At 36.7% G+C, this 22,612-nt stretch overlaps 1 protein-coding gene and 1 long non-coding RNA gene across 4 annotated transcripts in view; both read left to right on the top strand.

Annotated features, from left to right (window-relative positions):
- TENM4 (teneurin transmembrane protein 4) overlaps positions 1-22,612 on the top strand; it is a 3,040,222-nt gene that overhangs the window by 804,095 nt on the left and 2,213,515 nt on the right. The gene's annotated exons all lie outside the window — the stretch shown is intronic.
- LOC134759421 (uncharacterized) lies at positions 8,382-21,517 on the top strand. Its single transcript, XR_010135520.1, has 3 exons — positions 8,382-9,093; positions 21,220-21,309; positions 21,395-21,517. It is a non-coding gene; the product is annotated as an uncharacterized LOC134759421 (long non-coding RNA).

Genomic DNA, 22,612 nt, shown 5'->3' with positions numbered 1-22,612 from the left:
TTATTTTAGATTCAAGGGTACATGTGCAGGTTTGTTATATAGCTAAATTGTATATCGTAGGAGTTTGGTGTACAGATTGTTTTGTCACCCCGGTAGTAAGCATAGTACCTAATAGGTTGTTTTTTGATTCTCACCCTCCTCCCACCTTCTACCCTCAAGTAGGCCCCAGTGTTTGTTTTTCCTTTCTTTGCATTCATATGTACTCAATATTTAGCTACCACTTATAAGTGAGAACACATGGCATTTGGTTTTCTCTTGTCATGTTAGTTTGCTTAGGATAATGGCCTCCAGCTGCATCCATGTAGTTGTGAAGGACATGTTTTCATTCTTTTTTATGGCTGCATAGTATCCCATGGTATATATGTACCACATTTTCTTTATCTACCATTGATGGACATTTAGGTTGATTTCATGTCTTTGCTATTGTGAACAGTGCTGCAATGAACATATGTGTGCATGTTTCTTTATGGTAGAATGATTTCTGTTCCTTTGGCTATATACCAAGTAGTGAGATTGCTGGGTTGAATGATATTTCTGACTTCAGGACTTTGAGGAATCACCAAACTGCTTTCCACAATGACTGAATTAATTCATATTCACACTAGCAGTGTTTAAGTGTTCCCTTTTCTCCACAATCTCATCAGCATCTGTTATTTTTGACTTTTTAATAAAATCCATTCTGACTGATATGAGCTGGTATCTCATTGCAGTTTTGATTTGCATTTCTCTAATGATTAGTGATGTTGAATATTTTTTCATATGCTTTTTGGCTGCATGTATGTCTTCTTTTGAAAAGCATCTGTTCATGTCCTTTGCCCACTTTTTAATGATGTTGTTTTTTTTTATTGCAAATTTGTTTAAGTTCCTTTTTGATTCTGGATATTCTAATTTTCTTTGAATGCCCAGCTGTCTTACCCATTAATATGGATACATAAAAAAATACCGAACAGTTAAAACAGTATGTGGCAAATTTTGTAATTTAGAACAGTAATTAAATGAGTTTATACCTTCAAGGTGGGTAGAACAATGCCTGGCCTATAGAAAACATCAATAAAGATTAGTTATTAGTATAACAACCATGACTACGGCTACTGTTTCCACTATCAAGTAAGTGAAAGAAGACACAAGCTCATACTTCCCATCCCCTTAAATGACACAGACAAGCTGTCTTGTCAGCTAATGTGTGACCACATAAGAATAGAGAATGCATCTTTCTTATCGACTAATTTATGCCCAGGACTTTAGCAGTGCTCAATAAAGACGTGTGGAGTAAATTCAAGATTAAGCTAACTCAATCCTAAAAACCTTGGGTTCTTTTTTGAGTTAGTATAGTGAACTAATGTCATTTTCCCCCAGAGTGAAGTTGATACCCATTCCCTCAAATTTTATATTGATTTTATCTAAAAAAGTTCTCATCACAGAATAGGAAATGAAAATGAGGTATGAAATTAGGGGAAAAGGGAGAGAGGGAGAGACATTTTCCAATGAATTAGGTAGTGATGCAATTTCTGGCCTCCTTTTTGTTTGAACAGAAACATGATTTCTTCTATCCTTCTTTTTTGAAGAGTTTTGGGGATAAGATGAAGATTGCAAGTGCATGAGTAGGGAAAGAGGCATACATGAGCGGAGTCTGCAGGTGTAGACAGTACACTTGCAAAGCCTGATAATTCAAGAAAAGAGATGGGCACAGAAGGACAGCTTCATTTCCTTGATGAAAGCCAAACAGCTCTTTGCAAATATTGTATTCACTTACTTTTCGAAATACAAATAAATGACATTCCATGGCATTATTTGATCAAAAAGTAATCAGCGCATATAACATCACATCTGAACTTTGGCTTAGCCTATGTAAAATGGGGATAAGATTTCTCTCTAGGCTGGGCACAGTGGCTCACACCTGTAATCCCAGCACTTTGGGAGGCCAAGTTGGGTGGATCACTTGAGGTCGGGAGTTTGAGACCAGCCTGGGCAACATGGTAAAACCCCATCTCTACTAAAAACAAAAATATAAAAACTAGCCGGGCATGATGGTGGGTGCCTGTAATCCCAGCTAATAGGGAGGCCGAGGCAGGAGAATTGCTTGAACCCAGGAGACAGAGGTTGCAGTGAGCCAACATGGTGCCACTGCACTCTAGCCTTGGCGACAGAGTGAGACTCCATCTCAAAAAAAAAAAAAAAAAAAAAAAAAAAAAAGAGATTTCTCTCTCATGTGGGGTATGGAAGCTTGAACAAAATATCATCCAAAGAGTTTAAGATACTGGACATACTAAGGATTCATGAATGTGAATGTTTGTTGCTGTGTGCCTTTATTAATGACTCCCTACCTCAGGCCTGGCAGGGGACATTGATTAGTTTCATTTCACAGGTGAAGGAACATTGGCTGGGTGAAGTGCATTGGCCTGTTCTGCCCTCCTGTTTCCATCAGAAACTGAGAGCCAGGACTCTAATTCAGGGATTCAGTAAGAACATTCCTTCTTCTGACATAAATTTTGGTAACCTCTTTTTTTAAGCTGAAGAGATTTGTTTATGTGTTTGCCAGTCTGGAAAATATATATTTTTTCTTATAATACATATTTTTAGAGTTTATTAGGCTTTTGGCTTCAATTTAAGATGATTATTTTTGATGGTCAAACAGGAATCATCTTATTATGTATTAATAGTAATGATTTCTCTCCGAACATCTTCAGATCCCTAAAACGAAAAGGCTACTCAGTTTCAAAATAGGATGCAGAGAAAAACACACATGCATCCATGTAGAAGGAGAAGAGTCAGGGTGAATGGAAGATGAACAGTACCAGAGATGAAGGGACATCCCTGGAAGCTAGGTTTCTGGACAGCTAAATATCTGCAGAGTGGCTGAACCAAGAGCAAATTTGTAATAGGTAAATTTGAAAGGAGCCATGGGGGCTTCTGTGTGGACAGTTAAAGGATGAGGCACAAAAATGAGCAAAGGAACTAATGCTGTTGCAAAGGGAATATGCTAAACATGCTAACTATTATTATTATTCAATGCCAAGATGTGTCAGATGTTGCCCTGTTAGCTAGGTACTTCTGATATGTTGTCTTTTACTTTTTAGTAATAAAGTATTATAATTCCCAGATCAGCATAGGCACCAAGAGCACAATCTCTGAAGAACTTGCGTTTTTTATGGGTACCCCACTTATCCACACAAGTACTGAGTTGGCTATTTGTGAAACCTGGAGTTTAACTTTATCTACAAGAGATACTGAAAAGTGTCATAGGTGATTGGGAATCAACAACTTGTCCCAAAGATCATTTATTTAATTTTGTCCTGAGAGGCAGCAATATGTATCAAAGATTAGGAGATGTGCTTATAGTCCTGACTCTTGAAACTGTAACTTAGACACTTCACAAAGGCCCCTCCCATGTGTACAAGAAGCAGAGTGTACAGATAATCCCCAAAGCCCTTTCCAGATCAAATTTCCAAATTCATGAGATGATTATCACTGTGTCCCGAGGTCTCAGGACGCGATTCCTGAAACAGCTCTGTAGCCCCCAGAGCAGAAAAGCCTTTCCTCCTTTGACGAAGGTGGCTGACCCTGCCTCAGGTGTGATTTTCCAGGCTGCTAAGTACAGTTGTGGGCATGTGTGCTTGGCCAGCTGATCAGAGGGTCTGATGTGAGGGCCTGTGTGTTCTGAATCTTGTTTACTAGATGCTCCTTGATTGAATGAGGGTTAAAGTAGGGCTGCAGTTGTGATGCTTTTAATCTTCTCCAGTTTCATCACCTCCTACTCATCTTCCTTGGCTGAGTATGCTCAGCATTAAGGCAGGCCCTTAGCGTTTGCCTAGAGGAGCTTCATTGAAAAGTGCCTCAGGCTTTCCTTACTGTAAAAATAAGGGGGAAAAAAAGAACTTTCTCTCTCTGCACTTGCTTCCAGGATTACAGCTACATAAATATCTAGGACTTTGTTAATCCTTCTTAAATAAATACCTGTTGCACATGGGCTTAATTGTCCAGAATAAAGCGTAAACTCCTCTGAAATCTTCAGATTTTTAATGAATGTTAGAAAAAAGACTGTTATTGGGTGGGATGGAATTATGAAGCCACTGTCTCACTAGTCTGAGATTATTTTGGTTTTGATTATTTTTTCTCTGAAATCTAGGATTATTCACAGTAGTTCACAAAACTCCATCAAATTTCTATTCCAAAACCCCCCTGAAGTTCCAAAGAGATTAATAATGCCTTCCATGCATTAAGCAATAGCTCTCAGGTCTTCATTTATATCAGTGAGCATGTCAACTGAGCAAAGCCATGCATTTGTTTTAATACAGGTGATTAAGGAGATAAGAGTTGGTCAAGCCCTGCTTGAAATCAAGTATGATTCATTATTTGTCAAATGTTTATTAATTTATTGTTATTCACTATTCACAGGGACAAAAATACATTATATTACCTACATTCTCAAGAATCTTTCTGACTTGGTAGTTGTTACAGCATCTCCCTTTAAATATCTTTTCGTTTGTTCTTTGTGCATTCTAATTCTGATTGTTCCAGTTATTACTTGACAACCTTGGACAGATTAATCTACTTCTTTAAATCGATTAAGTTCCTTAAAATTATAAAATGGGATATACTTGAATAAAATGAATTAAATAAGGAACATACAATTTTCTTTTAATTCAGCTGAATTTAATACCTATTTATTGAGCACATATTGGCCAGAAATTCTGCATATGTTATTTTATTTATTTTTCTCAATCACCATGTGAAGTAGGTATTATTCAGTGATATAGATGAGAAACTGAAGCTCAAAAGTGAGTAATAGGCAGAATTTGAGCCAAAGTTATTATGATTTCAGAGCCCTAGCTGCTTCCCCAGATATGAGTCATTGTTATTATAGGTTATCTTGTTTTGCATTTTCAAATGTGGTCTTTCATTAGAAAAATACACCTCATTTTGGTTATGTCTTATGAAGTCAATTAGCCATGGAGTTAATGTCATATGCTAAATATGAAATAAAAGGCTTGGCAGACAGAGAGGAGGATGCATATTCTCACTCATAGGTGGGAATTGAACAATGAGAACACATGGACACAGGAAGGGGAACATCACACTCTGGGGACTGTAGTGGGGTGGGGGGAGGGGAGGAGATATACCTAATGCTAAATGACGAGTTAATGGGTGCAGCACACCAGCATGGCACATGCATACGTATGTAACTAACCTGCACATTGTGCACGTGTACCCTAAAACTTAAAGTATAATAATAAAATAAAATAAATAAATAAATAAAGCAGATAATCCTTTAAAATGCTAAAATTCAGGTATTACAGTGACAATATTAAGATTATTTTCCCCCTCATGGTATTTCCCAAGTTTTTGTTAAACAATAGTACTTACATCTAAAATTTTTAAAACGTCACTTACTTTAAAATAATTAAACTCTAAAGCAAACAAATAAGATACTTGTAAGCAAATCCAGGCCTAATATTTGCAAGGTCCACAGCCAGAGTATAAATGAAAGCCCATAGTATATCTTTAAAAATGTAAAAGTTATAAAACAATCTGTTAAATAAAATGTTTAATTCATATGCCTTGATGAAAATTTTAAAATATGTATAAAAGTATGATTTTTTTTTTTTTTTTTTGAGACAGGGTCTCACTGTCACCCAGGCTGGAATGCAGTGGTACAATCATGGCTCACTGTGGCCTTGACTTCCTGGACTCAGGGGATCCTCCCACCTCAGCCTCCTCAGTAGCTGAGACTACAGGCACATGCCAATCATGCCTGGCTAAGTTTTTGTGGTTGGTTTTTGTTTGTTTGTTTTTTGTAGAGACAGAATTTTGTTATGCTGCCCATGCTTGAACTCCTGGCCTCAAGCCATCCTCCTACCTTGTCCTCCCAAAGTGCTGGGGTTATAGGTGTGAGCCACCATGCCTAACCTAAAGTTATGATTTTTGTATGACTAAAAGTTGACAGAATATCCAAGACAACTGAATTTAAGCATTATTGTACATGTCTGGATATAATGTTAATGAGCTGGCAGTGTCTAGATAAAAATAAGATAAAGACATGTAATTTTTAAATTACAATATAGTCCATACAATTTATCTTTCTACCTTAATTTTATCAAATCACTAATCAGGTTTTCTCATAATTTGTGTCATATTGCCAGTAAGTATCCAAAGGATTAAAAATAAATTCAATTTATTAGAGCATAAAAAATGTTTAATAATAGCATATTGGATACTTGAAAATTGCCAAGACAGTAGATTTTAAAAGTTCTCATCACAAAAAGATGATAAGGATGTAAGGTGATGGATATGTTAATTAGCTTGATTTAATCATTCCACACGTATGCATATATCAAAATGTCATAGTGTACACTATAAATACGTATAATTTTCATGTCAATTAAAAAATAAGCATTGATATAAGAAAAAAGTGTTTAAAATTTAAAGATCACCAAAATTTATATTAAATGTGAAAAATTAAAAATTAAAAGTTTCATATCGGTTAAAAAAATAATATCTGGGAAGTAATCTGAAAGAGAAAATGGAAAAATATATATATATAAGATGAGCACTTGATCTGCCAGGGAAACTCACACTAGAATGTAAGTTTTGAATGGAAACATTTGTACATGTTGAAAAATATATTCTCCTATTATTTCCTCAATAGTCCTCCTCTATTGAGGAAATAAATATATTCTTTATTTCCTCAATAGTCCTCCTCTCTGCTCCCCCCACACCGAATTTCTTCATTTTTGAACAATTCTGTCTTTGCTTCAGCATACTGGCTTTTTCTCAGGAATTGTGTTTTGTCAGCTCCCAAGCAGCTTAAACACCACCAGCATCAGAATCATTGCCATCCTCAGAATGTGGTTCTGTGGTAGGACCTCGGGTACCGAGTTTACAGATAAATTTCACAAGAACATAGGGTTCTCATGATCATAATAATGATGGACATGATAATAGCTACGATGTTCCAGGTTCTCTGTTAATATTAGTTTCAATCTCAGCTACTCAGGAGGCTGAGGCAGGAGAATCGCTTGAACCCGAGAGGCAGAGGTTGCAGTGAGCCGAGATCGCACCATTGCACTCCAGCCTGGGCAACAAGAGCGAAACTCTGTCTCAAAAAGAAAAAAAGAAAAAGAAAATGTGTATATACATATATACATATATATATATTCATATATATATTCATTTCGAGGAATACAAAGATAGATTTAGAGACAGATTTCATCTTCCAAGGTACAAGCATTTAAACAAATAATAACTGAAAAATGATAAGGATAATAATTGAATTGAACCATAGAAACACAAGTGGAGAAGAATCGCCCTTGAAGAGGGCAAAATAGATTTACATATGGTGTGATAATAGAAAAAATTTGAAATGAGAGAATAGGAGTTTACCCAGTATAAAAGGAGAAGTTTGGACAACATAAGCCCACACTGAACAAATACAGGGTGATAGGAACAAATCTGAACATGTTTCCACCTGACACATGAGCTAAAGGTGGGGAAACATCAGATATCGCCTGCTGTAGAGTTGTATCTTAAATACAAAACAAAAGTATTTTGTTTTATTGTAATAACAAAATTTGATTTCAAATTATATAAAAGTATGCTTTATATATTAAAATATCAGTAGATTCATCTATTTAATCAAGTTACTTATTGGTTGACTCTTCTACCAAACACTTAGCTAGTCACTGAGGATTCAATGGGGAATGAAGTGGACATGGTCCCTAAGTTTGGAAAATTTATTATTTAATGGTGAAACAAACATTAAAAAACAGCAAAAAATTAAATAAGTAACATGTGGTCTCTAATGTGGTAAGTGATTTGATAATATTTAATACAATAAATGAAGGGATCATGTTTCAACGTATTTGCCAATGAGATTGATTATCAAAATCTAGAAAAAAAAACTAAGCTAGGAATAAATACACATAAAACTCAGCATAGGGGATAAAGGTAGAAAGTATCAAGTGTTTAATTTCAAAAAGAGATAAACCCCTGCTTTCGCATCAGGCTATAAGAAAAGGTTTGAGTATTATATTTGATCCAAAGCATAAACAGGATTAACTATGTTGATGCTAGTATTTGTTTTAAATTAATTCAGTGGCTTCCTTAAATGATTAAGGGCCTAAATTATAGGTATGATACTTTTACTCAGATACATCTGATATAGGACATTTGCTTCAAAATCCTGTATTTTAAGGACATTAAATACTAATATATTAACAAAATAGGGCACTCGGGACCTACAAACCACATCATGTATAGTAATGGTTAACAAAATAAAAATGGTTCTGTTGCAGATTGAATATGCCCAAAATCATATACTGATATTCTAATTCCCAGTGGGGCCTTTAGGAGGTTATTAGGTCATAATGGTGTTGCCTCATAAATGAAATTAGTGACCCTATAGAAGAGACCCTAGAGTTTGAAAACAGTGGCTTGTTGCTGTAGTAGTCTGAGCTACTTAAGAGGGTAAGGTGGGAGGATCACTGGAGCCCAGGAGTTCCAGACCACAGTGTGCTATAATTGCCCCTATGAATAGCCACTGCAATCCAGCCTTAACAATACAGCAAGTTTCAGTCTCTAAAAAAAAGAAATAATAGTTAATTAAATTAAGTTAAATAAAAAGAGCCGGGACAGACGCGGTGGCTCACGCCTGTAATCCCAGCACTTGGGGAGGCCAAGGCGGGCGGATCACAACGTCAGGAGATCGAGACCATCCTGCCTAATACAGTGAAACCCCGACTCTACTAAAAATACAAAAAATTAGCCAGGCGTGGTGGCAGGTACCTGTAGTCCCAGCTACTTGGGAGGCTGAGGCAAAAGAATGGCGTGAACCTGGGAGGTGGAGCTTGCAGCGAGCTGAGATCCTGCCACTGCACTCCATCAAGCCTGGGTGACAGAGTAAGACTCCGTCTCAAAATAAAATAAAATAAAATAAAAAATAAAAAAGAGCCCAGAGAACTCCTGTAACCCTTCTGTCACATGAGGACACAGCCCTTCTGACACATGAAGACAGACATCTATGAACAAAGTAGGCCCGACTAGACACTGAATCTGCTGGCTTGATCTTGAACTTTTTCACCTTCAGAGCTATGAGAAGTAAGTGCTTTTTCAAAGCTACTCAGTTTGTGATATTTTGTTATAGTAGCCCAAAGGTACTAAGTTTCCCAAACTGGAGGCAGCACAGAACGGCAAAAATTCTATGCCCAAGCTGGAGGCAGCATAGATCTTGTAAGACCTAGATCAGACATACATTGTGTCAATCCAGCCTTACCTAGTTGCTGACTATAATTCCTTGAGCAATTTGCCATCTCTAAACCTTAATTAGCTAATGTTTATTGGGCAGATTATATAATTATTGTGAAGATTTAATAATATAACACATATAAAATGTCCAGAATAATGCCTGTTATATAGTTCTATGATTTGAATATGTCCCCTATAAAGGCATGCATTGGAAACTTAATCCCCAGTGAAACAGTGTTGGGAGGTGGGGCCTAATGAGAGGTGATTAGGATAGGAGGACAGAGTGAATAGATTAATGCTGTTACCACAGGTGTAGGTTCATTATAAAAGGGCAAGCCTGGTCTCCTTTTCTGTCTTCCTCTTGTTCTTTCTTTGCCCTTCAGCCATGGAAGGATGCAGCAAGAAGGCCCTTGCAAGATTCCAGCCCCTCAATCTTAAACTTCCCAGCCTCCAGAACCATGAGCTACTAAACTTATTTTCATTATAAATTACTCAGTCTGTGGTATTCTGTTATAGCAGTACTCCCAAACAGAAGTGAAAAGGAGACATGAAGACTAAGAGTAGAGTCATGGTTAGATAAAGCACAGAAACAAATCTCTTAGAGCCCCAAAGCTGCCCTGACTCCTGTGGCACTTTCTTTCCTCATGGGAACATCTCCAGTATCTTATCAATACATCTCTTTGTGCTGCTGAAGTTAGTCCAGATTGGGTTTCTCCTACTTGCACTTGAAAGAGTTCTAATCCCGTTATTATTGTAATTATGATCATTGGTGAATGTCCAAGAAGGACACTTAAGCACTAGTAAGTTCTCAGTAAATGTTTTTGAATGACTTGAGTGAGTGAACTTTTCAAATCAATGAATCTGAATATATTCTTTGAATTACTATATGATTTTGAAGAATGCTATAAAGCAGATATATTCAGAATTGAATAAAATACAGGACTGGAAATCTATAGAAAGTGGATGGCACAGAAGAAATAATTAAGTGTTTCAAGTGAAGTTGACTTAAATCCAAATTCCACCTTTACCACCTATCAGTTGGATGGCCTTGGGAAGTAGCTTTAATTTCTCTGAGATCAATTTTTCCAACTGTAAAATAAAGAAAAGAAGCACTCTCATATGATATTATTTTAAGTATTATCATAAGCATTTCATATCCTTTTACCTTTTCCAACTATTAAGCTTCTAGAGGCTTTGATTGTTACATTGTATAATTATTCTTTGCATGAGACATACAATACTAATGTCACAAAGCTACATTCTAAAATAATGAAATTAATTCAAAAGACCACATAATAGATTCTAATTATACTCCCGTTTCTTTCAAAACTTTCTAGAAAAAAAAATGATTTGATGTCATATTTTAAAATTTTCTCTTAAATAATTGCTTTCCATGAATAGAATACCATATAAATATATGGAAAGACTCTTTAGGAAAATCGCAATAAATATCTTGGCAAGCTTTAATTATTGACTGACCACATTGCCTTTTTTGTTAATGACTCACTGCCCCATGAGTCACTTCTATACCCAATTTTTAAATGTGTTCCACTGGTAGAAATTTTCTTTGCTTATTTTAATATTGCTTAATGAAAGTGTTTGCACAGCCAGTAGTCAGAATAGTGAGGTTTGGATCATAGAATTACTGTAGCCCTTGCTTCCTTTGGAATGCTTATCTTTCCTGATAATCGAGGGTATTATTTCCCATAGACAGCCTCATGCTTCTAAGACATATTAGAAACTGTCTTTAACAATCATTTTCCATTACCAAGGGAGTTGGGGATAATGGAATGTGTAGTCACTTTCAATTTGTGTCAAATTTTCTGATGCATTTGTACCACCAACATTTTATCAGCTTGTCACTGGAACAAATGAAGTTGCAAATTGCACTGACTTTTTTTCATGAAATCTTTGAAACTGTTTATTTTTAACATGCCTTCCCTTCTGTCTTTTTTTTTTTTTTTCCTTCTATAGTGTAGCAGGCTTTATTTTCAACTTTCAGGGTCTTTGTCATTTAGTGAGTACAGCAGTCAGGCACAACAGTTTTCTGAGGCTTGAAAGTTCTGAGGGAAGGGATTCAGGCTTTTAGGGCGTATTAAAGATCAATGCAGATTGAAGCAATAAGCACGGAGCAATTTGATGAACTACCTGTAGGCAGGGGTGGAGAATTTCTGACACCAGGAAAGCCATTATGCTCCTGTTATGTTCAATAGCCCAGTTGGCCTGAAAGGGTACGAGTGATGTATGTTTTCATTATCTCCTATGGACTTGATGCCTCAGAGGACCCCAGATAGCTCATTCCGGCTTCAATTCTCTTCATTTGCACTATGGCTAGGTCTGTCAGATCAAGCCAATATGTTTGTGAGGGTCAGTTTGCTTTCAGAAATATTGTTCCATGATCTCTGCTGTATTCTTCTGCCTGAAAATCTGCAAAGAGTTACCACTTGGGGAGTAACCGAAAGCTTTTAAAAAACACATTTTGATTTCCTGGGTATCAACTCTCACTTTGAAAGCAATAATAGCAAAACAACATTAAAATTAGTTATCATTTATTGAACACATATTATGTACCAGGTATGCCTTACAGACATTATTTTATGATATAGTCTTTAGCACATCCCAGCAAGCCAGATATCATAATTTCTATTTTATACATGAAAAAAAACAAGGAGACAGTAAAGGATTAAGCAAATTCACTAAAACCAGATTCCTAGTAAGTGTTAGAGATAACATAACACTCAAACTGTGGTCAGCCTAACTCCAGGAAATTCCTAACAGTTGTAAATTATTTTAGTCCGATGTGGAGAAACTCAGAGTCTAGTTGGGGAACAATATATGTATATATAATAATGTTTTCATTCGAATATTTTTATGTTTAAAGGGCAAGAGAAGCAATATGTACTAAGTACTACTTATATCTATCTTTAGGGGAAGTAATTAAACCTACAAAAGTAGGGGTCAGAAAATCAATAAGGAGGTAACTCATCAGTGGAAACATATTACATGCCATACGATCCTTGAAACAAAGGCTCAGACTGAGCCTTGAAAGAACAGAGTGCTGAGGGAACCCAGAAAGTCAAGGACAGCATAAGAAAGAAGAACACTCCAATGTCTAAACCTGTCTGTGTAAGCACAGGATAAAGGCAAAAGTATAGAAGTACCAGGTTGTTGCTATCAGAGGATGATGGACTAAGGAAGACTATAAAGGACAAATTTCACTTCTCAATTTATAATGAAATTTCATGAATATGAAACTCTAGTGAATATATGAGAGTCATTTATTTTTAAAATAAAATGTGAAAATTAATACCTGCCTTACTTATCACCTGGCATGATTTTTCAATAAGTATGCTTGATTTTACAATAAATAATGCTTGACTGAGACAAGCATTACACAGATGCGAGTTATTGTTAGGATATGCAACTGAACTGCCCTGGTTGTGACTATCTCCTGTTGTTTTGAAATTACATGTAAATACTTTTTCCCAAAATAACATGAATTAAAAGAAGTCAAGTTATATTTATTTTAATACTATTTCTTAGTTACTAATATTTTTTCATGCAATCCTTCAAGGAATATCCCACATGGCGTAAAAATGAGGCAAAGCAGACCCCAGTATCTGGTGCAGATCATTCATATAAAAGCCCTCCCCAGATCTTAAGGGCTTGAAGTCAATTTTGCAGAGGTCTCCAATGCAAATATCAAGATGTTTAATAAAGAGCTGGAATTTCCTTAAGACTAATCTGATAATTACTTTGGTTTTCTTTTGAAAAAGCACGTATTCTTTCACTTAAAATGACCTTGTGTCATATGTGTTCAAAGGTTGATCTAAGGCAATGGGGTTTCATCCCATCAATTTGTCTTGGAATTGCATGCATTTGTTTTAGAATAAGGATTGTTCTTTCATTACATAGGCTGTTATTTGCTTTGTCAAATCCCTCTTGGCCATGAGCACACTTTAGAATTAGGGATTCTTTAGAGATGCTGAGAAGGATGTTCTGCTAATAGTGCCCTTTAAAAATCTAAGAAGATGCTAAGGAGCTGGTGTAGCACTGTAAGGACTTACATAAGCAGACTAACAAATCTGGGTAAATGAAGACACATCCAGGACATATCCGGGTCTACAATTTCAAGGGCCTGTGGTATAATATGCTGATTAATTACTTTTATTTTGGTAACACAACAATAAATACATGACTCTTTGACATTTTAAACAGCTTTACTAAGGTATAATTGATAGAAAATAAACTGGACATATTTAAAATATGTGACTTGACAGTTGTGACATAGATTTATACTCATGAACTCATCACCATAATAAGATAATAAAGACACTCATCATCCCCAAAATTCCCTGTTGTCCTGTTGGAATATAGCTCCTATCCAATGGTGCCCCCTTCTTGAAACTCCTAATTTGCTTTCTGTCATAAATTTGTTTGCAATTTTTACGATTTTATAAAAATGGAATAATGTATTATGTTGTCTGGCTTATTTAACTCAGCATAATTATTTGAAGCCTCATCTGTATTACAGCATGTATCATTGGTATATTCCTTTTTATTTCTGGAGTAGTATTCCATTGTGTGGATACCAGAGTTTGTTTATCCATCTACCTGTTGGTAGGCATAGATCCCTTAATTTTTATTACCATTCATGACCTTTGGTCTCACAATCCTGATATTAGTAACTCCTTTCTGAAAAAGTATTTCAAAAGCTAAATTCTCTATTCTCTCCAGATCATACAGAGGAAAATGACCTCTCAAGAATACTCAGGGACAGAATTAGGATATTTATAACAATAGTAATAGTCTGATGATACACATAGCACCAATTGAAATTGTTTTCTTTTGTTTTAATCTGAACATATCACTCATAATGTGGGCAACTATTTCTTTTGTTTCTTTCTCTTTTATTATTATTACTAAGTGAATCATGGGTTATAAAGATATGACCAAAACTCAAACATGTCTGAATTTGAATGAGTCACTTAATAATTATGTTTTGTAGGCCTACTACATGTCAGGCACAGGACTAGGAATAAAGGATTTTAAAAGATATATATTTGTTCTTTTGTATCCCAAAGCAGATTTATTATAAAGCCAGTGTCAAGCTTATGCTTTGGGGTTCTTTATATGCATAGACCCTCTCAAAGTGCTGGACTTAGTAATGCATTCTTATGGTCACATATTTTGTAGGATTTGCAAGATTAATGTATTTTAAATGTAACTGATCTGAACCTGTGTCCCTATGTACTCCGGCTTTTCTCCTACCATACATTTTTTTCCAAAAAAAGTGGCATTGGAGTTCCCAGGAGAATGTTAGAGATCCAAAGGGAAACTGGAGTTCAAGAGGTAAATAGATACATACACACATACATACATATACAGAAATTTAATTCTTACATACAAAGATATGGTTTGGACTTAGTAAGATAAATGCATGTGGTTCACAGTGACTTCTGTGTATGTTAACTGTAGATCAGTGTGTTAGTTTGTTTGGCATTGCTATAAAGGAATAAATGAAGCTTGGTAATTTGTACAGAAAAGAGGTGTATTTGGCTCACACTCATGCAGACTATACAAGAGCCACAGTGCCAGCATCTGCTTCCGGTAAAAGGCCTCAGGAAGCTTGCAGTCATGGTGGAAGGCAAGACTAATAAAGAAGAAAAGAGAGAAGAATCAAATAGATGCAATGAAAAATGACAAAAGGGATATCACCACTGATCCCACAGAAATACAAACCACCATCAGAGAATACTACAAACACCTCTAAGCAAATAAACTAGAAAATCTAGAAGAAATGGATAAATTCCTCAACACATACACCCTCCCAAGACTAAACCAGGAAGAAGTTGAATCTCTGAATAGACCAATAACAGGCTCTGAAATTGTGGCAATAATCAATAGCTTACCAACCAAAAAGAGTCCAGGACCAGATGGATTCACAGCCGAATTCTACCAGAGGTACAAGGAGGAGCTGGTACCATTCCTTCTGAAACTATTCCAATCAACAGAAAAAGAGGGAATCCTCCCTAACTCATTTTATGAGGCCAGCATCATCCTGATACCAAAGCCAGGCAGAGACACAACCAAAAAAGAGAATTTTAGACCAATATCCTTGATGAACATTGATGCAAAAATCCTCAATAAAATACTGGCAAACCGAATCCAGCAGCACATCAAAAAGCTTATCCACCATGATCAAGTGGGCTTCATCCCTGGGATGCAAGGCTGGTTCAATATACACAAATCAATAAATGTAATCCAGCATATAAACAGAACCAAAGACAAAAACCACATGATTATCTCAATAGATGCAGAAAAGGCCTTTGACAAAATTCAACAACCCTTCATGCTAAAAACTCTCAGTAAATTAGGTATTGATGGGACGTATCTCAAAATAATAAGAGCTATCTATGACAAACCCACAGCCAATATCATACTGAATGGGCAAAAACTGGAAGCATTCCCTTTGAAAACTGGCACAAGACAGGGATGCCCTCTCTCACCACTCCTATTCAACATAGTGTTGGAAGTTCTGGCCAGGGCAATTAGGCAGGAGAGGGAAATAAAGGTTATTCAATTAGGAAAAGAGGAAGTCAAATTGTCCCTTTTTGCAGATGACATGATTGTATATCTAGAAAACCCCATCGTCTCAGCCCAAAATCTCCTTAAGCTGATAAGCAACTTCAGCAAAGTCTCAGGATACAAAATCAATGTACAAAAATCACAAGCATTCTCATACATCAATAGCAGACAAACAGAGAGCCAAATCATGAGTGAACTCCCATTCACAATTGCTTCAAATAGAATAAAACACCTAGGAATCCAACTTACAAGGGATGTGAAGGACCTCTTCAAGGAGAACTACAAACCACTGCTCAATGAAGTAAAAGAGGATACAAACAAATGGAAGAACATTCCATGCTCATGGGTAGGAAGAATCAATATCGTGAAAATGGCCATACTGCCCAAGGTAATTTATAGATTCAATGGCATCCCCATCAAGCTACCAATGACTTTCTTCACAGAACTGGAAGAAACTACTTTAAAGTTCATATGGAACTAAAAAAGAGCCCACATTGCCAAGTCAATCCTAAGCCAAAAGAACAAAGCTGGAGGCATCACGCTACCTGACTTCAAACTATACTACAAGGCTACAGTAACCAAAACAGCATGGTACTGGTACCAAAACACAGATATAAATTAATGGAACAGAACAGAGCCCTCAGAAATAGCGCCACATATCCACAACTATCTGATCTTTGACAAACCTGAGAAAAACAAGCAATGGGGAAAGGATTCCCTATTTAGTAAATGGTGCTGGGAAAACTGGCTAGCCATATGTAGAAAGCTGAAACTGGATCCCTTCCTTACACCTTATACAAAAATTCATTCAAGATGGATTAAAGACTTAAATGTTAGACCTAAAACCATAAAAACCCTAGAAGAAAACCTAGGCATTACCATTCAGGACATAGGCATGGGCAAGGACTTCATGTCTAAAACACCAAAAGCAATGGCAACACAAGCCAAAATTGACAAATGGGATCTAATTAAACTAAAGAGCTTCTGAACAGCAAAAGAAACTACCATCAGAGTGAACAGGCGACCTACAAAATGGGAGAAAATTTTTGCAACCTACTCATCTGACAAAGGGCTAATATCCAGAATCTATAATGAATTCAAACAAATTTACAAGAAAAAAACAAACAACCCTATCAGAAAGTGGGCGAAGGACATGAACAGACCCTTCTCAAAAGAAGACATTTATGCAGCCAAAAAACACATGAAAAAATGCTCACCATCACTGGCCATCAGAGAAATGCAAATCAAAACCACAATGAGATACCATCTCACACCAGTTAGAATGGCAATCATTAAAAAGTCAGGAAACAACAGGTGCTGGAGAGGATGTGGAGAAATAGGAACACTTTTACACTGTTGGTGGGACTGTAAACTAGTTCAACCATTGTGGAAGTCAGTGTGGCGATACCTCAGGGATCTAGAACTAGAAATACCATTTGACCCAGCCGTCCCATTACTGGGTATATACCTAAAGGACTATAAATCATGCTGCTATAAAGAAACATACACACGTATGTTTATTGCGGCACCATTCACAGTAGCAAAGACTTGGAACCAACCCAAATGTCCAACAATGATAGACTGGATTAAGAAAATGTGGCTCATATACACCATGGAATACTATGCAGCCATAAAAAAGGATGAGTTCATGTCCTTTGTAGGGACATGGATGAAATTGGAAATCATCATTCTCAGTAAACTATCGCAAGGACAAAAAACCAAACACCGCATGTTGTCACTCACAGGTGGGAATTGAACAGTGAGAACACATGGACACAGGAAGGGGAACATCACACTCTGGGGACTGTTGTGGGGTGGGGGGAGGGGGGAGGGATAGCATTAGGAGATATACCTAATGCTAAATGACGAGTTAATGGGTGCAGCACACCAGCATGGCACATGTATACATATGTAACTAACCTGCACATTGTACACTTTTACCCTAAAACTTAAAGTATAATAATAATAAAATTTTTTTTTAAAAAAAGAGATTTTACTTTACCCTTAGACATAAAGGTTTTAAAAATATGTGGAGCCGGGCACGGTGGCTCACGCCTGTAATTCCAACACTTTGGGAGTCTGAAGCGGGCAGATCACTTGAGGTCAGAAGTTCAAGACCAGCCTGGCCAACATGGCAAAACCCCATCTCTACTAAAAATACAAAAATTAGCCAGGCATGGTTGCAGGAGCCTGTAATCTTAGCTATCAGGAGGCTGAGGTATGAGAATCGCTTGAACCCGGGAGGCAGAGGTTGCAGTGAGCTGAGATCGCATCATTGTACTCCAGCCTGGGAGGCAGAGCACGACTCCATCCCAACAAACAAACAAACAAACAAACAAAGTATATGGATGGGGTGGGGGTGACATATGGTCAAATTTGCCTATATTTTACAAAGTGATTCCTGAGAAGCATTATTGAGGAATGCCAAGACTTCAGTCATAGAAACCATATTTTATTATGTGTCTTCTATAGCTGTTTCTTTCCCTCTAAGGCAGCGGTCCTTAATTCTCTAAAGGTAGTTTTCAAGGAGCAGTTTTAGAATACTGGGGTATTTAGTGAAGGTTCCTCACTACAATGAATGGTATCTGGGGTTCCATTCTAAATACCAACACAACCTAGACCATGTGTGGTTCTTTCCCCATTCAGCCATTAATAACTTAATCAATGTTTGTTTAGTCAATCTAGGCTTAATCAAGAGTCAGAAATTCAGACTGATGTATACATTTACTACTATTTTATTTTTTCTGTGGGCTGGAACAATCAAACTCATCTTCTACGTTTTTTTCAATTTAAAATGTGGGTAAGAAATTCTCCTTTGGAGGGTAGTTTGAGAATAAAAGCACCTAATAAAAAGATTCGGTATAACGAAGCACCCAGAATCAAGTAGGTGTTCAAATCCGGCATAGTGGCAAGCATCCGTAGTCCCAGCTCCTCTGGAGGCCGAAGTGAGAGGATTGCTTGAGGCCAGGAGTTCAAGGATGTAGTAGACTATGATTGTGCCTGTGAGTAGCCACTGCACTCCAGCCTGAGCAACACAGCAAGACTCAGCCTCAAAAAAAAAAAAAAGCAAGCAAGCAAGAAAAGTGTTTAATAAGTTTGAAATGATTATACACTCAAAAACTTCTACCATTTTTAATGAGAGACTGTCTATATCTGCTCGCAGGTATTCTTGATGATGTAGTCTTTGGAGAATGACTCTCGGAGGATTTTTCCCTCTAAATGTAGAATGTTTCTGAATTAATTCACTTAATAAAAAACTAAATAATACCTGGAATTCCATTAAGAGAGTGCTTTTACAGGTCATTGAAAGCTTGTTTTATATGCCTTCTGAGATACTCCAATATTTACTTAATATTCAGAGATGAACTACCCCTTTTAAAAGATATCAGGACCATAACTTCCACAAGATACTATTCAAGTGTAGCATGATCCTGGATGAAGTTTTGAGAAATTAATTACATATGAATATACGTATCACTCTGGTCTTCATATTGACATCTCTTGGACAAAAGTGACTTTCCAGAATGCCCAATTTTAATTTATTTTTCATGATGCAACAACAGGTGGCAATGTTTTTGGAGTGTGGAGCCATGGATGTGGTTTGGGACAATATCTGTCTAGCCTACTGCTGTTTCTTCTAATAGTCTTGCTATAAACATTACTGCTTCAGGAATGACTTCCCGTACCCTACAATCAAATCTCTCTCTTTTTGTCACGCTCTGTTGCTCAGGCTAGTGTGTTGTGGTACAATCATAACTCACAGTGACCTCAAACTCCTGGGCTTGGCTGATCTTCCCACTTCAGCCTTCAATGTAGCTGGGACTACCGGAGTGTGCTACCGTGCCTGGTTATTTATTTATTTTAATTATTTTAAGGACAGGGTCTCATTATGTTTCCTAAGGCTGGTCTCAAATTTCTGGCATCAAGAGATCCTCCTGCCTCTGCCTCCCACGGTCCTGGGATTGTAGGCATGTGTCACCACCCACAGCCTGGGTCAACTCCCTTTTTATATTCCCTTAGTTCTTGTGTCTTCTCCCTCATTGTCTCTTGTTATGCTTTGTTACCTATGGAACCTGGGTCTGTTTCTGTAACGTATAGGATTTGAGAGTACAGGTACTGAATCTGACTTTTTAAACACTATATTCCCTTCACTTCTGGCAGTTCATGGCACATAACAGGTGTTCAATAAATATTTATCAAGTGACTCAATGAGTATTGTATAAATGAACATTTAGTTACAAGTCAAAGACCACAACCAGAAAAATTTGCCATCAGCCTTTTAGGATCTATTCAGAAATAGGAAGTTCTTCAAATTTTTAAGCTGAAGAAAGAGGAAACTTTGGGGGAAGCTTCAATAAAGGAAATTATGTGAGAAAAGGATAGAAAAACAATATTGACTTTTCTAAGCCTTGTGCTACCTTAAAAACAAAAATAATGCCATGTACAACTTAGTTTGCTCATCAAATTTTAGCATTTTGTTCACTAAATTGAAAAAATTATACCAACAAGTAAATATTTGTAAATTGAATTTACTTTGAGATATTTTTCATCTTTGATATAAATTCAGTCCCAAGCTGCTGACCTTTAAAAATAGCAACACTCTTAGCATTTACTGGGTGATGATATGCAGGAGAAAACTTGAGCTTAGAAAAAAAATCATCCATGGCACAATAAGAAAGATAACGTTTTTAGGGCGACTGGCTTGGTAGCCTTTAGTGACAGACACAGAAAGAGGAAGGGGAACCAGAGGAAGCAAATTTACATTTATTGAGCATTTCTCACAAACTAATCTGTGAGATGGGCACTTTGAATGGATTCATTCATTTAATTTCCATACAATAACTTGGGGTTGATATTCCTATTCCCATTTTTCAAATGAAAATACTGTAATACTGGAAGGCAATTAATTTTTTATAGGACTCCTCTTAGTTAAGACAAGAGAAAGTGGAATTATAACTAACTTTTTCCTAGCCCAGGGCCCAGGGTGATGGCCTCATCATGGCTCAGGCAACCAAAAGAAGCTCTCGTTTTTAAAAGAGAAGTTCAGCAACAGCCACATATCCTTGAATCTTTTCCATCCTATGAAAAAAGGCAAGGCCTTCAAAGGCGAAGAGTATCTTATCATCTCTATTCTCTTAGGATCTGAACCAGTACTGTCCAATAAAGTGACCTACACGTGTAAATTACATTTTAAAATTAGCTATGTTTAAAAAAGTAAAAAGAAATAGGTAAAATTAATTTTAAAAACAGTTTCTTTAACTCCCAAATATATCCCCAACATTATCATTTCAACATATAAACTATATAACAATATTAAAGTACATTCTATTTCTATATTTTAAATTCTATATTCTAAATTTTCAAACTGTGATGTTTATTTTATACTTGTAGCATATCTGGACCAGACACATTTCAAGTCTCAGTAGCCACAGGAGCACTAGTAGCTACCTTTTTGGACAGCACAGATGTGAAGAGTTCCAGGTAGGACTACTAATAAACCATCTCAGGCAGGAAAACATGAGGCCTTCTCATTATAAATATCAACACTGCCATTTATTTCATACAGCTGACCTTCTCCCTGACTCAGTGCTGCATGGAGATCAATAACCTAGGTTTGAAGAATCAGGTTTCCATAAAACTCCGCTCCACCACTTATTGTGTGAGTCGTTGAACAAGTTACGTAACATGTCTGAGCCTTAGTTTTCTTATTTGTAAAATGGGGAGAATGATGCTTAGCATACGAGGTGGTGATGAGTTCTGTATGAATCCCCTGGCATGTGGCACTTGCTCCGTAAGTAGAAGTTCTTCAAATTAAAACTGAATCTCATTTTCTTGTGTGTGAACTTTAATAGAGATTGAGTGTACTATTCTTGACACAGAACCCTTAAATAGTTTACTATTCCATACAATGGCCCCACACCTTCCGGATAGATCTTTGTTATCATTCACAGGCCCTTCAGGATATGACATCATCTTGCCTCTCACACTTTCTCTTCTGCTGACCTCCTATGTTCTATGGCTACAATGTATCCATTTCCATAAATGCATCATGCTTTCTCACACCTCAGTGCTATACCAGTCATAGTGAAACTGAGTCATTCAGTCACTCACTCTCCCTTATTTGATAAAAATTGTTATGGGTCTCACACATATTGATGTATTAATTATGTTTTCAAAAACATTGGAGTTCTTGCAGAATAAACTCTGCAGGCTAATTAGAATAATGTATAACCTTTAAAAAATCCCAATAGTCTACTTACAGATGAATTTGCGCTCTGTAGCATTGAGCTCTTTAAAAAAAAAAAAAAAAAAAGCAAGTTCATACAATATCAACTAAAACAAAAGGAAACTATAGCCCTTCCACCCACTATTTTCTTATTCCCTGGGGAAAGAGATTTTTACAAATTCCCACATAGTTTTTCTTAGTTTCTTCTGGTATCAGGCTAAATGCATGAGCCTCCTTGCTTTAATTCTAGAAATGCTGGAGGACTGTGGGTGGTTCTTGGGTTTCTTCCTAATGGGGTATATACAATGCCTACTGCAGTAGCAGCTCTGTGGTTAAATCCTGGGACTCACAGTGACTCTCTATACTTCTAGCCATCTTGGAAGGGCCAGCTTCCTACCACGTCTCTCCTCAAAGCTGTTATCTTAGAATAAAGGTGTTTATCCTGAAAGAGCATATTTCCTATTTAAAACCCACTCAGAGATGGGATGGAAAATTTTGAGTAGAATTGCTTCAAAAGTTTTTCTTTCTGTAAAAGGCATGCTAAGGAAGTCAGAAAAT

This window comes from Pongo abelii, chromosome 9 (assembly GCF_028885655.2).
Source record: "Pongo abelii isolate AG06213 chromosome 9, NHGRI_mPonAbe1-v2.0_pri, whole genome shotgun sequence".
Classification (NCBI taxonomy): domain Eukaryota; kingdom Metazoa; phylum Chordata; class Mammalia; order Primates; family Hominidae; genus Pongo; species Pongo abelii.
The sequence above is the reverse complement of the archived record's forward strand: the minus strand, read 5'-3'. Positions and strand labels throughout refer to the sequence as shown.